The following is a 16,557-nucleotide window of genomic DNA, read 5'->3' as shown; positions in this document are numbered from 1 at the left end:
GCTGCGGCATTTATCACATCATTCTCTACTTTGCAGAGAAGATATGAGAAGAGGCAAGATGTAGGATCAGAATCTCGCAATGATAATATTTCAGCGAAATTATCAACAACACAATACAACAGCGTCGCAGAACAATTTCAGGAAGAATAAAATAAATGATGTCAGCTAAGATCACGAGAAAGATATGATAGTCCTGCGAAAATTAGAGAGCTTGAGAAATTAACATTTGTAAGGTTGCGAGAATGTCGCGGACCATACCCGAAAATAAAGGACAAATTAGCTGTCATCCACTATGTATTTCCTTATAAATAGTCGTTCAAGTTGTAAAGAGAGAGAGATCTTTTTTGAGTAAGAAAAAAGTAAATAGGAGAGAGAAAGTCTAGAGCAGAGATCATTCTTGATTTGTTTATCATTCTTGAGGGGTGTAGTGTAGGATTTCCTGCAACTACATGTACTGTTATAATAGAAGATACAAGATCAGATCACACAACTACGATAAAAGTAGTATCGGTCTGGCTTCACAATCCCAATGAAGTTTTTAAGTTATTAACCTGGTTTTAGAAGAAGAAAACCCAAGGTTAAAGGAGAATCGACTCTAGCAGAGAAACTAGTATCACACGGACGTGTGGGGATTAGTTTTCTCAATGCTAAATGTCTCCTTTATATAGCCTTTCAAATCAGGGTTTTGCCTTAGTTACAAAGCAATCAATATTCACCGTTAGATTAAAACCTGATTTAGATTCAAGCTAATATTTCTCAACCGTTAGATCGAAAACTTAGCTTCTCATACACAAATGACTGTACGCTTATAGGTTTGTATACCACACCCCATACGTGTACATTGTTGGTTCAACAATAGTCTACCCAAAGAGGTTAACCATATGTGAGTTTCATACCAACCATGTTCTTCTTCACCATAACTAGTTCAATTAACTCAAATGAACTAGTTAAGAGAGTTGTTCAATTGCAAGGAAATATTATGTAACTATACAAGACACAATTGAAGCAAAGATGATTTGATTCACTCGAATCGGTTCATGAACTTTAATAACCACGGTTTGAAAATGCATTCCTTAGTCTTTTAAGATTAAGTTCAGAAATCATATTTAGATATAGAACTTTCTCAAGTTCGCGGCCTAGGTTCGCGGACTTAAGACACCGGATAGATTTTACAAACTCCAGCAGAAATTCTCGGGTTCGAGAACTACCCGGTTCGCGGACTGGTTTCGCGGACTTGGCTCACGCAAGTAGTTTGTCAACTCCAGCAGAAATTCTCGGGTTTGAGAACTTCGGCAGTTCGCAGACTGAGTTCGCGGACTTGGCACTTGCCATACTTCCGGTTCTCTTGATCAACAAAGTTCGAAAACTTCGATCCAAGGAATCCATTGGTTATGTAATCTAAATTCTCATTCCAATTATTGAAACATTCTTAGAGGCCGTTATATAGTTGTTACACTATTTCTCGTCAAAACAATTTTCAAAGTGATTGAAACATTCATGACTTTCGTCACTAGGTAAAGATAAACTTGGTCGAAGCAAAAAGCTTACTAACACATATTTCGAGATATAGATAGGCGAGGTATACACGACTCGAAATACCAAATGTGTATGATCTAATCTATATATATAGCATACGACTTTTGTCTCAAAGAGTAGGAGATAGAATAGATAGAATTTTGAGTGACAGATAAGTTCAAGTCTCCACATACCTTTTTGTCGAGAAGTTCCACCGGTTCCTTGAGTAGATCTTCTACTTGTATGATGAATCGCCATGAAGTCCTTGAGCTCAACTAGACTTACTATCCTAGTCCGAGACTTAGCTATAAGAGACTAGAAATCAAGACTTATAGTTTTGATCACTAACATTGACAAACATGCTTGAGATAGCAACGCATGCGAGTTTGACCGAGCAGTGTTCTAACAGAACCACATATTAATTTTCCCCCTTTTTGTCAATAAAATTGGCAAAGGTACAAGAACGGGATCCTAATGAAATTTCTGAAAGAGACATTTCTTGACCAAAAGAAAGAAACACATATCATCTTATTTAGATGCAATCATATAGCCGAAGATAAATGCATTCATCAAGGAGTTTATAAAGATACAAGATAACCCCTATGATATTCCACATCCGCACTCCCCACAAAGATTTGGCAATTAAGCACAAGTTCAATTAAGAACTCTCCCTCATAAAATGTCATTCCCAAAGGAACAATAAGAGCGACCTTAATTTCAAAAGAAAAGAAGGATTTCCTCGGACATAACAAATCACATACAAGTATGAATTTGAATCCAAAATACTCAATTAAATTAACCACAAGAGAACCCATGATTAATTCAATCGAAAAATGCTCAACATAAGTGAACTTATGGAGACTCAAAAATATACAATTAGATTAATCACAAGAGAACCCATAATTAATCTAATTGAAATACACAACCAAACTAATCACAAAAGTAATCAATTTAATTGGTCATGCTCATCATAAGAAAACTTACGGAGCAACAACTAAATAACCAAACAAGATGACTAATTTAATTGAATACGCTCGACATAAAATATCTCGCGGAACAACAACTAAATTAATCATAAAATAATCAACTTGGCCGTTTAGTGCTCAACATAAGACACTTTACGGAGCCTCACAGTAATACATAAAATATGGATCAGGGAAGATCAATACAGCGGAATACACAAGGATTCATTATATTTTCCATCATTATTCTCATAACGACATTCAATAGACATAATCCTTGCAAACAAAAGATTTTAACCTATCTTCCATCAATAATTGACATAATAGGCTTAACTTTTTTATTTGTCAAAAGTTTATTCATTCTTTTATCAATACATGCATATCAACATACGAAAGACTTTACTTTTGACAAGGTATGGGACAATCATAGTTCACGGACGCAAACACACATATCCCATAACAATATTGCAATATATAAAACCATAAAGATTAATACTACAAAAATCATCTTCCAAACAAATTTAGAATTTAAACCAATAAATCTAAAACATGAAGATGAAAATGTTGGACATATCTATATGTAATCACAATAATGGCTATTCCAAACTCTAGTTATTCTTCTAAACAAAACAAGAAAATAGAAGATTTACTAGGCAATCTAAAGGAAAAATCAGAGTCATTGAGAACCTCATATCTTTCAATGAATCCATCGAAGAAGGTTGCACTGATTTCCTTTACTCTCTTGACCGTAGATACACCATGTTCGTGAGTTAGAACACCAACTTTACTATCAACAACCCTAGCAAGCTGTCTAGATTTGACACAATCCATGATGAGATTATTTTGATTCCGTATCAGAATATTCTTATTAGCAAGGATTATGGCCTGACCATATAGGAGTTGGTTTATTTGCAATTGAAGATTAGTAAACTCGACATTTGAATCGTTCTGAAAACGAGATAAATCCTTGACAGAATCACCAATCCAGGAGTTGTGATTCTTTCTTTCAAACATCTTCTTAAGAACCTGCTCTTGAATTGATTCACGTCCTTGAGCGTCTTCCTCCATATCAAGATGCACAATCTCTTGAAATGCAGAGTTCTCCATAATTTTTGTTAGGGATGGAAAGACACAATATAGAGAAATATATATGTGTATGTAAACAGGAGAATGAAACTCTTGTTTTTGGAAACCCTATGAAATCATAAGAAGACGAGAACGTTCGTGGACCGGTGGTACAGAAACACAAAGAAAACAAATAGTGTACAACATACTTACTTGAGCATTTCCCAACAATTATCCTTGCATCTCTCAAGTTAGACACAAAGAAAAGGAGTACCTGAAATCAGGTGATAGAGTGAGAAATATTCCCACTATGATTATTGAGAAAGGAGTTGTACAGACAGATTGATCTTTGTGTTCTTTTCCTTTCTTCGGTTGACACTCATCCCAGAAGGGTAAGACACAGCTTGTTTAACATATCCGTCAGAAGGATTTCTCTGAGGACTAAGTCTAGGACCTCTTGCAATTGGTTCAAGAGGATCAGAAAAGATAGATATCCATTTTATAGACTTAGATTTACCAGAAATAGTCTTATAAACACAGGGAATGCTTTTATCAGCAGCGCAAGAATTTATGCCACTAGACAGCCCTTGAACCTTGTGATGACTTCTAGGAAAGAAATCATATTTATAAGGTTTCTGGATTTCTGTGGGTATGCGATTCACTGTAGTATTCGACTAACTATTTGTTCCATTGACAGTGGAGAGAAGCAAATTATGAAGTTTAGAAATTTGTTTCCTTCTGGAAAAACAATGGATATCATGGTGATTCTTTTTTCCACAGAAAGTACAGGTTCGTGGAGGAGAAGCAATAAATGACACCTATTTTAACTTTATATCCATATGAGAAGATTGCAAGTTATGTAAACTTTTCTTGACACAACCTTCTTCCGGAAAATCCTTCATGTACTGCAATCCATGAGAATTACTTTGTACACAGGAATTTCTCCTTAAGACAGAGTTCTCATTTTCCAAGGATCTGCACTGTTCATGGGCTAGAGTAAGGGATGCTTCTAGTTTTACTTTTTCGACACGAAGCCTATTAAGCTCTGATGAATGCATTTCGATGAAGCGTTTCTCTCTAATTGAGTCTTCCTTAACTATATCCCCAAGAGCACTAATCTTTTCACGTTGTAGAGTAGTTTCTTGGAGTAGTTTTTCAATATTCTTAGAGAAGGACTCAATAATGTTATAGAGTTCATGTTCTCGATCAAGAGACTCTTCAAATTCATCAATAAGATGATCATGATCCTGAAAATCAATGATCTCAGTAGAATTTTTTCTAATTATGGTGAGCTCCATTTTAGCTTTTGTCATAGTGCCCAATGGCTCATCGGAGGGAGAATTGTTGACACAAGATGGAAAATCTTCTTACCTCGGGATTCGAAAGAATCAGCTAAGGAGTAATCCTTTGAGGTATTCCCAAGACATTTGGCATAGTTAAAAGATTTAGAAGACATCTTGGTATGTGTATATGTTAGAGATTCTATCCTCAGACTCAGATTGCCACAAACACAGACTGGTTAGGTCTTTTAAACGTGTTTGCCTGCTCTGATACCAATTGAAAAAGTGGGGGTACAACAACCACACCCAATATTTCGCTTAGCAATTTGTATGGACAAACTCCAATATACTTTCTAGAGAATCAACTAGACTGTCAGACTCAATCTAGATATAAAGTATATCAAAGAGTTTATATCTCAATCTCTCGATTTGATATATACTCAAGCAAATAGAAATATGTGAGTCTTTATCAAATACTAGAGAGATAACTTGGATAGTACCAAAGACCAATATACAAGTGTCAATCAATTTAAATCAACAACCAAAAGGTCGGATATTCTAATTGATTGAACAACACTCAACCTGTGATATTTCAATTATATAAGAAAATATAATGCGGAAAAGAAATAACACAAACACCAGAATTTTGTTAACGAGGAAACCGCAAATGCAGAAAAACTCGGGGACCTAACACTGTATTAAGACGCTACAAACACTAGACTACTCCAAATTAACTTCGGTCTGAACTGTAGTTGAACCCCTATCAATCTCACACTGATCCAAGGTACAGTTATGCTCCTACGTCTCTGATCCCAGCAGGATGCTACGTACTTGATTCCCTTAGATGATCTCACCAACAACTAAGAGTTGCTACGACCTAAAGTCGAAGACTTTAATAAAGAAATCTGTATCACACAGAAAAGTCTACGGTAATAGATAAATCTGTCTCCCACGAATATACATACGAGTTTTGTTATGTCTTTTGATAAATCAAGGTGAACAGGAACCAATTGATAAATCGGACTTATATTCCCGAAGAACAACCTAGTATTATCAATCACCTCACAATAATCTTAATCGACGCAGCGAAAAAAGATATTGCGGAATCACAAACGATGAAACGAAGTGTTTGTGATTTCTTTTATATCTTGCCTATCGGAGATATCAATCTCAAGCCAATTATTACAATTGTACTCGTACGATATAAACCGCAAGATCATATCACACAACTACAAGAAAGTAGTATCGGTCTGGCTTCACAATCCCAATGAAGTATTTAAGTCGTTAACCTTGTTTAGAAGAAGAAACCAAAGGTTAAAGGAGAATCGACTCTAGCTTAGCACAACTAGTATCACACATAAGGTGTGGGGATTAGGTTTCCCAGTTGCTAGAGTTCTCCCTTATATAGTCTTTCAAATCGGGGTTTGCAATCAATGTTAGTGTTAGAGCACTGCTCAGTTGAATCTACTAGCGTTGGTATGTCAAGTTAGTTGTCAATTTTAGTTTCCAAAATGCATTCTTGATTTAGCATACTAAAGATAGTTTCGGACTAGATTAGGTCTAAGAAGTTGAGTCGAAGCTATCCTTAAAGGATGAAGATTAAAGACTACAAGAAGACATCAACAAGTACTTCATCAAAGGTATGTTATTTGATTGATTTCATTTTGATTCTTGTTCTACACTATCTTTCTAATCTATCAAGATATATGCTCACTATATGGAACAATTCCGATGACGGTAAATGTACATTTATGTATATATACTTGAGGTTATTTGATTCATGACCTTGGAGACAATAACCTTTATCCTTTTAGAGAATCTCATGTTATAGTGAATGAGCTTATGAATCCAACGAGCCAAGAATCACTCAATTCCGAGTTATAACGATGAAGTTATGAGTGATTTATTAAAGTAACAATTATAAGTGTTGTTGTGATTGTTACAGTTCGTTAGTAGGAAACAATCCATGGGATGTTTGTAACAGTTCACGGACTTGGGCCCAATTACGTGACTAAAAGGCATTTTTGGTCAAGTTGGTGATGTTTCCTTATCTAGGCAAGTTAGCTATTATTCCAAACATCTTTGATTACCATATTAAAGTGTTTGTGATTCCTTCCTAATTTAATTTGTGATTTATTCACAAAAATACATTTTGCTAAATTAATTATTTATTTAATTATTTTGGCAAGAGTTGTAAATAGGAAAGACTCCCTTATTTAGTAGAGTCTTGAAAAAGGAAAACAGCGTTGCTTAGCTTCCAAGCTATTGCTCACTATAAATAAAGGGTTCGTGAGTTTACACAGTTTTCATCCCTTTGGAAAATTGGCGTAAGCTCTGCAGGTTGTTTTCCACGTCTTCCGTTCTTCGTGAACGAGAGTGAGATAAAAGTCTTTGTATTAGGGCTCACAAAGCCAAGTTGGATTTAATCTTCGTGATTGATCATACAACTCGTAATCTAGGTTTTTCACCTCTTGTCTATTCTAAGGTTTTCTCTTCTGATATAAAACCATTCAAGAGTTGTTGATCATAAACCCTAGGTTTTGATAGATTTCAGTTTCCGATCGTATACAATCACTTGTTAGTCGAAATCGGAGACTAGAAAGAAAAACTTCTATTGAGGCATCTCGCAAAAATCCTTGAGAAGTTTTAAACAAGATATCTCTAGATTTATTCTAGTTGTTTTTGTTGTAGAATTATTAGGGTTTTCTTAACTTGGAAATTGATCTTTGGAATCACCCAAGTTTACTTACGGAAATCAGGTTCACGGACTCCTTGTGTGTATGCATACTGATTGTAAGTTAAAACCCTAATCTACAGGTTTATTTTGATATTACTTTTACCTAGTAATTATTTTTATCAAATTAAACACAAGATTTCCAAAACCTTGATTCACATCTAAAGGGAAATCAAACCGGTGTTTTGTGCATACAACATATCGAATCGTATCAATCGTGGTGGTGTGTCTTCTAAAGAGAACTTTGGGTTCTGCTAGAAGATTTGTGTGAAGAGTTCTTAAAGAGAATCGATATTCTGCTAGGATTTCTACAAGTGCTGAAGAAGGTGTTACATCTAGTCCGAATAGGTAGTAGGAAATTGGTGTAACAGCTTATTGTTCAGTGTGTGTTTATTCTGCACTAGGTCCCGGGGGTTTTCTGCATTTGCGGTTTCCTCGTTAACAAAATTCTGGTGTCTGTGTTATTTCTTTTCTGCATTATATTTTATTTATATAATAGAAATATCACAGGTTGTACGTTAAGATCAATCAGTTCTTGTATCCGGCCTTAGGGTTGTTGAGTGAATTGATTGACACTTGAACATTGCTCTTTGGTACCGTTCAAGTTAATTCTCTTATATTCAATCGGGCTCGCAAATCCATATTTGCTGATTGCGGATTGAATCAAGAGATAGAGATATAAAACTCTTTGATATACTTTTCATAGATTGAGTCTAACTGTCTAGTTGATTATCTTGAAAGTATATTGGAGTTTGTCTATTCAGATTGCCAAACAAAATATTGGGTGGTGTTGTTAGACCCCCGCTTTTTCAATTGGTATCAGAGCCGCCAAACACGCTAAGACCTCATAAGTCTGTGTTTGTAGCAATCTGATTCTATGGACAAAGGTGCTATCACTATAAACGTACCACCAGCCTTTGATGGCATAAACTGTCTATGGTGGAAAATTTCTATGCGAGCTTTTCTTCAAGCACGTGATTTTCAAACATGGGTATATATAGTTAATGTCTATGATGCTCCCTTTGTGGCAGTTGGAGATGTAAATGATCCCAAAAACATTGGTGAATACAGTCCTGCCGAGATACTTGCTGCAAAGAAAAATTTCGACGGTTTGAATGCCATCATACATGTTATTACCCCTGTAGGATCATAATCTCACAACGACAATATTTCAGCAAAATTATCAACAACACAACACAACAGCGTCGCAGAACAATTTCAGGAATGATATAATAAACGACGTCAGCTAAAATCATGAGAAAGATGTGATGTCAGCTAAAATCATGAGAAAAATTAACATTTGTAATATTGCGAGAATGTCGCAATCCATATCCGAAAATAAAGGACAGATTAGCTGTCATCCACTATGTATTTCCCTATAAATAGTCGTTCAAGTTGTAAAGAAAGGAGAGAGATCTTTTTGGAGAAAAGAATAAGTAAATAGGAGAGAGAAAGTCTAAAGCAGAGGTTATTCTTGATTATTTTATCTTTTCTTGTAAGAATATTCAAAGATTCATCAATAAAATTAAGATTGAAAATCTAAAAATGAGTTGAGTATTAATGAAATCATATGAGGGGTGTAGTGTAGGATTTCCTGCAACTACATAATGGCGCTAGAAACAGGGACGCATCGAAGATTATTCTAGAAAAAATTGAAGATTAATATTGAGATTTGGAGTGATTGATTAAGAATTTTACATAATTTCCTGCAACTACATAATAGTATGGGAATGAATGAAGAGTAAGAAGATTGAAGGGGGAAAAATTACAGTAGCAGAACTTGCAGAAGAATAACAGAGTTGCAGAGATGAGAAAAGAAAAAGAGAAGAGAAAGTAAAAAGAAAGTGGAAAGAAGAGTAAAAAGAGTATATAAAGGAGATTTTTTACTCGAAGAAATAAACACCATCAAGAAAAAAAGACGTGAGCGGTTGAAAAGCAGCGGTTACAGAAGACGTGTCAAGAAACGGATGGAAGAAAGAATACGTGTGATAAATGCAGAATATGAAGAGATGAACAGCTGCGGCGTTTCTCACATCATTTTATACTTTGCAGAGAAGATATGAGAAGAGGCAAGATGTAGGATCAGAATCTCGCAACGACAGTATTTCAGCAAAATTATCAACCACACAACACAACAGCGTCGCAGAACAATTTCAGGAATGATATAATAAACGACGTCAGCTAAAATCATGAGAAAGATGTGATGATCCTACGAAAATTAGAGAGTTTGCGAGATTAACATTTGTAAGATTGCGAGAATGTCGCAAGCCATATCCGAAAATAAAGGACAGATTAGTTGCCATCCACTATGTATTTCCCTATAAATAGTCGTTCAAGTTGTAAAGAAAGGAGAGAGATCTTTTTGGAGAAAAGAATAAGTAAATAGGAGAGAGAAAGTCTAGAGCAGAGGTTATTCTTGATTCTTTTATCTTTTCTTGTAAGAATATTCAAAGATTCATCAATAAAATTAAGATTGAAAATCTAAAAATGAGTTGAGTATTAATGAAAGCATATGAAGGGTGTAGTGTAGGATTTCCTGCAACTACAACCCCAGATCTTCAGCACCACGTGACTACGTGCAATAAGTCTAAAGATGCTTGGGATATCTTAGAAACCGTATTCGAAGGGAATGCCGCAGAGAAAGAAGCAAGGCTTCAAAATCTAGACTCCGACTGGGAAAACCTTCGCATGTCTGATGATGAAACCTTTGATGAGTTTAACCAAAGACTTTCTCAAATAGTTAACTCCTCATTTGCGTTAGGAAGAACTATTCCGGAGAAAGATATTGTGTGCCAAATTCTCAAGTCTCTACCATCAAGATACGAGTCTAAGAAACATGCCACTGAAGAAGGAAACGATCTTTCGACACTCTCCAGAAATACTCTTGCTGGAAAGCTAAAGATATTTGATAACGAACACGCAAGAAAAGAGGTGATTTCTCTTAAAGCTGCAAACAATTTTGAATCCTCTAAGGATAAATCTGGTTCGCCAGATACTAAGGATGTTACTCCACCACAATTTAGAAAATTCTTGAGAGACAGGAAAAAGAGTTTTTCTAAAAGTACAACATCTCCTAAGGATAATGTAGAATGCCATAACTGTCGTGGTTTCGGGCATCTTTCTTCAGTATGCCCTAGTTGGAGCTGTAGACAATCGACATATGCAGCGGATTTGCCTACTCTTGATGATGGACCTGAATATTATAATCCTCAAGAGCTCATAGGCGAGGTTGCATTAGCTTCTGGAAAAATTCTTTCGGATACTGATTCTGATTCTGACGAAGAAGTGTTCCATGTTGATCCAGTTGCTAATAATCTTCTTAAAGAATGTCATCGGAAACTTTCGGAAGCTGATAGTACCATTTTCAGTGAGAAAGTTAAATATGACAGACTTCATAGTCGGAATAAAAACTTGCAAGACCAACTTGATTCTAGTGGTGCAAGAGATTATCTCAACGAAATATGAAAGCTTAAAGAAGAAATTGCCGAAGGTCGAGATCGGGAAATTACTCTTCAAGCAAAGGTAGATAACTTGGAAAACATTGAGATGAACTTGTTATTTGATTCGGAACGAGAAGATCTCAAAGTTCAATGTGAATCATCCAAGAATGATCTAGTTACTGCGCTTGAGATGGTCAAAAGTTTGGAAGAAGAAAACTTGAGCTTAAAAAAAATTGTCTAGAAATAGCAGCTCAGATAAATTAACCTCGATATTGGGAGCATATAGAATTCATCGTGATACACGAGGATTGGGCTATGAAGGAATAGACGCTCCTAGTATTTGCAAAGAGGTAAAATTTGTTAAATCTAAATATTCTTCTCAACCAAAACCTTCCACGGTTGACAAAAGTAAAGTATCTCTACCAACTACGGATGGCGAAAAGAAGAAATCCTGCCAAGCTCCTGTAGTTGCAGGAAATCCTACATTACACCCCTCACAAGATTTCATTAATATTCAACTCATTTTTGGATTAACAATCTTAATTTTATTGATGAATCTTTGAACAATCTTACAAGAAAAGATAAAGGGATTAAGAGCAACAACCACTCTTGATTTTGTCTCTCCTAATTGTTTTTTATTCCTCTCTCTAAAAAGATCTCTCCCATTTTCCTTTACAACTGAATGGCTATTTATAGGGAATTAGATAGTGGATGACAGCTAATCTGTCCTTTATTTTCGGATATGGCTTGCGATATTCTCGCAACCTTACAGATATTAATCTCGCACACTTTCTAATTTTCGCAAGTCCATCATATTTTTTTCATGATTTAGCTGATGTCGTTTATTATGTCGTTTCTGAAATTGCTTTCCGACATTGTTGTCTTATGTTGTTAATAATTTCGCTGAAGTGTTGCAGCTGCGAGATTCTGATCCTACATCTTGCCTCTTCTCATGTCGTCTCTGCGAAGAAGATAATGATATGAGAAATGCCGCAGTTATTCATCTCTTCGTATCCTGCATTTATTACACGTATCTTTTCTTCCATTTGTTTCTTGACACGTCTTCTGTAACCGCTGCTTCTCAACCGTTCACGTCTTTTTGCCTTAATTGTGTTTATCTTCTCGAAAAAAATTCCTCTATATATACTCTTTCTTACTCTCCTTTTCTCTCTTTCTACTCTCTTTTTATCTTCTCTGCAACTTCATCATTTTCTCCGTAAATTCATCTACTGTAATTTTTCTTCTATATTCTTTCTTCAATCTTATTAATTCTTCATTCATTCCCTTACTCTGTATTCAAATATGCCTCCAAGCGGTCAAAAGCATGAGAAAACCTTGAAGGAAGTTCAAAAAGATCTTGCCGAGAGAGGTTTCACACTTTCTACCATTTCTGGTGAAAGTGCCAAATCAATTCTTTCCATTAAACTTTTCTCTGATCATCACTTTGATGATCATACAATCATAGTCTCGCTTGGTCAAATTCTCGCAGGTCTCCTTATTCCTCTTTATAACCCTGACATTCCTCTATTTTATGAAATTCTTGCTTATTCGAATTTTTCACGAGCTATCTTCCAATTAAGTGGGGATTGCATCCGTCTGATATTGGAGTTTGCTAATTGCAGTGCTGGTAAAGGATCTCTTTATCCTAAAGAACTTAGGGATCCTAAATTCACAGACTTGGAGATAGTCGCTGAGAAGTTCACAGTAGCGAATTTCTTCGAAAATTATGAACTAATATCTATGAAGAAGGAGAATACTCGCTGGGGTGTTCGCTTGAAAAGGAAGGATGTTATTGCTAAAGATAAAATGCTCATGTATGACATTGATTGGCATTCTGGAATAAATAAAACCCCTCTCCAATCCAAAGATGATAAATGGTGCGTCTTCCCCTTGATGCTGAAAGGACCCTATATTGCAGGTTGTAATGTCATTTCTGCGAATCTCACCGCTTATCGATCCTGGGTATTCTCTTGGCCTAATAAAGTGAAAGAGGTATATTTCTTCCAATTTCCCGCACTTTATGTTTCTTTATTTACCTTTACTCTTTTGTTCGCTGATTCTTGCGACATTCTATGGATCCAGAAACTGAAAGATAGCTACTGCAGGACTGGGAAAGCCAATACCTTGCTAGCTCTTCGATCATACACAGATGAGGTAAGAAATATTATTTTATGATTTTAAAAAACATATTGTTGCCTCTATTTATTATCTTCATTTGTGTGTGAAGGTTATTGCTGAAGTAGAAGAACCCACCAAAGCTGCGACGGCCGGTGATAAGGGTAAAGATATTCTTCACAAAGGAAAATCATCTGCATCCTCTTCAAAGAAAAGAAAGAGAGGGAATTCTCCTCCTCCTTCAGATGTTCATTTCCCTGATGGTTCTGAAGATGATGAAGACAACAAAGATGATGATGACGACTCTGCTGCGAATAAAAATTCTCCATCTGAATCCTCCATGGCACAGTTATCTGGTATCTTCTCTGATTCTTGGAAAGGGATGGAAGATAATTGACTCGCCAGTACATGCAAAGCTCTCACAACTATTTGCGATACTCCTTTGTTGGATGGTGATAGTTCTCTTCGTGGGGTCTCCAGATCAGTGACTCCTAGCTTCCTAAATTCTCTCAATAGTTTGGTATGCCTTCGTCTTTTTACTTCTTCATTATTGTGACTCAAAATTTCTTTTTATTTTAATTATTTTTTGTATTTTCTTCGCTGGCTGGAAAAGCTTCTTTCGCTGTTGCCTCAGATTTAGAGAGGAGACACGAAATTCTTGAAAAGAAGAATCTTCAATTTCGTACGAAGAATGAAGAACTGGAAACTGAAGCTAAGGGTCTTCGTGAGAAGAACGAAAAATTAGAAACTGAAGTTAAAGGTCTTCGCGAGAAGAACAAACAACTGGAAACCGGCACTTCTTCGCAAAGGAACAAAATTTCTACTCTTCAAAAAACTAATGATCAGCTCTATGGTATGCAATTTTTCTCCTTTCCTTTCATTCATTCATCCCATTGTCTTATATTATTTGATTAATCCTTTTTGCAGACATTTATAGTCTTTTTGATGAATCCACTCTTCTTCGTTCATTTCCCGATGCCCTAGATAATGACACTCTTCTTGAACATCTTAATAAATCTTTGAATAGTTTCTCTAATGATAAAATTTCATCTCTGTCTTTGAATGAACTTAAATCCAAATTTCGCCTCTTAGAGATTGATCATAGATCTAGTTTAGGTTTAGCCAACCAATTTAAACGTTTTTATCTCAATTCTAAAAAGAAGTTCAATAAATTAAGAACCAAGATTAGCAAACTTATAGATGATAAAGATCGTATCTCTGATCAAGGTGTTAAGGCTTTGGCGAAATTCCAAGAGACCCTTCTTGAGGTTCAACTTGAACAAGATGAAGCCAATCGTCAAAATGTTGTGCTTAGCGAGAGAGAAACCCAAGTTCGTTCTCGTCTTCTCATAAATAATGATGATGAGTTCGCTTGGGCTGCGAAAATGTTAGATGATGCCAGAAAGGATTTAGGCGTAAATATTAGTCTTCAATCTGAGCATACAGCCTTGATTAGAGATATGATTTCTGACAGAGAAGGTCACCAACTGTTCTTTTTTACTAGTCTTTTGTCTCTTTTGAGTTCTCACTAAATTATTAATTGATTGTATTTTGTTCGCAGGTTCTGAGAGTAGATATCGCCACAGAATTGAAGAACTTGAAGCTGAAAAGGGGAACTCGCAAAGAGTCTTTCTTCTCGCAACGATAAATATTCTAGATTGAAGAATCAATTCAAGATCACTGTTGCGAACTTTAAGAATGACGCTCTGCATTTTCGCAATCAAACTATTCAAATGGTTTGCAATGACCATAGTATTCCTCACTCTGATTATCCTTGTCTCTCAGAGGAGATCCCAAAGAACACCCCTAGTCTGATCATCTCTGATAGTGAAGCTGATGATGAAGAATCTGATGGTGATGAAGATTCTGATGGAGGTAAAGGTTCTGATAGGATGAGAAAAGCAAATCTGATGAAGATGATGAAGAATCAACTAAGAAGTAGTCTTTGTTTCTTTCTTTGATCTTCTGTAACACTTGTACATTTATTCCTTCTTTTCGTATACTTGCGAATTCTCTTGGTTCCCCATATTCCTTAATATATAAGTTTCTTTTATTTTGACCTGCATTCATTAAAACAATTCTTCCTTGCAATATAGTTAATCAATATAATCATCAATTTTTAACTTTTGCGTAAATTTATCATGTGGAGACAAATAACATTTTTTGATTTCATTCATTCCCATACTTGCCTCTGTTATTTGTATTCAAATGAGAGATTTTGCAGATTTCTCTTATTTTGTGCCTCAGCTTCGCAGTTGTTTTTGTATAATTTCGCAATCATATGCGAAGTGAATTTTGATTCTTTTCAAAATTTCATTCTTGTGTGGTCTTATTTTTCCTTCCTAGTTAAAGGTCTTATTATGCCACCTCTTGTCATTGCGACAAAATCGCAGGACGTCCTTGCATTTTCATGCAAAAACCCATTGATCTTGTCTTAACTTTTTCTTTTGTATTATTGCCTCTTCAGGATTGTTGCGACAATATGACAGGCCTAAATATTCTTGCGAAAATAAAGCCCCATGACATTGTCGTCTGCGACGAAATCGCAGGACGTCTTCGCACTTTCATGCGAAAACCCATTGATCTCGTCTTATCTTTCTCTTTAGTATTATTGCCTCTTCAGGATTGTCGCACAAATATGACAAGCCTTAATACCTTGCGAGTAAAAAGCCTCATGACATTTGCGTCTTAAGACACTTATCAGCTCCCTAATGGAGGGTGCCGCCCTTATCTCCCCCCTGGTTGCCCCTTCAAGGAGGCGTACCTCTACCATACAAGGTTGGCTCCTCCCATCCGGTCTTAACAACAACCAGTTGTTTTCGCAGTCTTATCCCTTTTACCTATAGGGTTTATGGTTACGAGACTGCACCCTAAGTGGGGTTTTCTTCGGGCCGAGTGCAGTATAAGCCAAGACTTGTCAAGAATGGCAAGGTACGCTCCAGACGCCCCTGGCACTCTTGACTCAACCGTGTACCTCGGCGCCTTGGTCAGATTCTGCACTCCTTGGGAGAGTCCTTATTACCTTAGTCTCCCAACCTAAGTCATATGCTTAAGCTGAGAATCCAAGGTGCCTCTCCCGGATGGGCTTTATTGACCCCAAATCTCCATGACTCAGGTTCCGGTGGCGGTGTAGCCTTTCCCTGAGCCATGCAACAGGTACCCCCTTATATGACGTACTTTAGGTCTTACATTTGCCTCTTGCGAAATTTTATTCACGAACTAGGGTGTACGCCATAAAGGTTCGCCCTTTCTCTTTTGTCATTGTTCTCTGATTGTCTTTTGTAGAATTTATTCTCTGCGAAGTTCTCGTATATCATCATATTGTATTTGCATTTCGCAATCTCAATTTTGTCATTCAATAAAATGTATTTTTGAGAATTTTATTTGTTGCGAGAGTGTCGCAACAAATCAATCATTCATACACTTCTTATTTTTTTACTTTCGCC

The sequence above is a fragment of the Papaver somniferum genome, unplaced genomic scaffold (genome assembly GCF_003573695.1).
Source record: "Papaver somniferum cultivar HN1 unplaced genomic scaffold, ASM357369v1 unplaced-scaffold_18, whole genome shotgun sequence".
NCBI lineage: Eukaryota > Viridiplantae > Streptophyta > Magnoliopsida > Ranunculales > Papaveraceae > Papaver > Papaver somniferum.
The sequence above is the reverse complement of the archived record's forward strand: the minus strand, read 5'-3'. Positions refer to the sequence as shown.